The 782-nt window shown below is 42.8% G+C and overlaps 1 non-coding gene across 1 annotated transcript; it reads right to left on the bottom strand.

The window, feature by feature from the left end:
• Positions 1–239: 239 nt before the first annotated feature.
• On the bottom strand, positions 240–323 carry Trnal-uaa. The gene has a single exon. It is a non-coding gene; the product is annotated as a tRNA-Leu (tRNA).
• Positions 324–782: the final 459 nt, after the last annotated feature.

Below are 782 nucleotides of genomic sequence, written 5' to 3'. Positions count from 1 at the left end.
AAGAGAGAAGGAAGACAGGACAGGAGAAAGCCAGCCGTTCTGAGAACGAATTCAATCTATTTTAGATAACCCCGTCCCAGGCGACAATCTAACCCGTGACTTAGCGCTTACAAGGTAGACGCGCTATCATCTACGCTAACTGGACTGGTCCTGAATATTTTAGTCAGATAAAAATAGGGATGTTTAGGTACCCATCTAAATTGAGAACTCTACCCCAAGAGAGAGAGGATAAAAAGTTTTGTCAGGTGTGGGGTTCGAACCCACGCTCCCAATTGGGAACCAGAGCTTAAATCTGGCGCCTTAGACCACTCGGCCAACCTGACTGTGTGTGTTAGTGATACGAATTACGATGATATTTATGTACCTATTTCTTATGAGTGCATTAGCATGGGAGATGGTGATAATAATAGAAGGTTCAAGGTAGGTACCCAGATTATGTTGCCAGCGTAGTCAGCTCGGAGGGTAGTGCGTCTGTCTTGTAAGCGCGAGGTTGCGGGTTCGATTCCCGGCGGGGTCGAAGATTTTTCGGCTCCATGCTTGAAGTTCGGGGTGCACTCAGCCTCGTGATGACAATGGAACAGCTACTATAATTGAGTAGCAAACAGTGGCGGTATTATTAGAGTAAAAAGATTATTGAAATATGCAAATTGATTGGAAAGGAGAGACACTTGTCACACTTGTGGATTTCACCAAAGACTTAATCAGAGATTTCACTAATGGGAGAATTTTTAATAATCCAAAAAGGACTTTTTAGTGATACAAACAGGAGTTTTTAAAAATTT

This window comes from Diaphorina citri, unplaced genomic scaffold, assembly GCF_000475195.1.
Source record: "Diaphorina citri unplaced genomic scaffold, Diaci psyllid genome assembly version 1.1 scaffold24756, whole genome shotgun sequence".
Classification (NCBI taxonomy): domain Eukaryota; kingdom Metazoa; phylum Arthropoda; class Insecta; order Hemiptera; family Psyllidae; genus Diaphorina; species Diaphorina citri.
The sequence above is the reverse complement of the archived record's forward strand: the minus strand, read 5'-3'. Positions and strand labels throughout refer to the sequence as shown.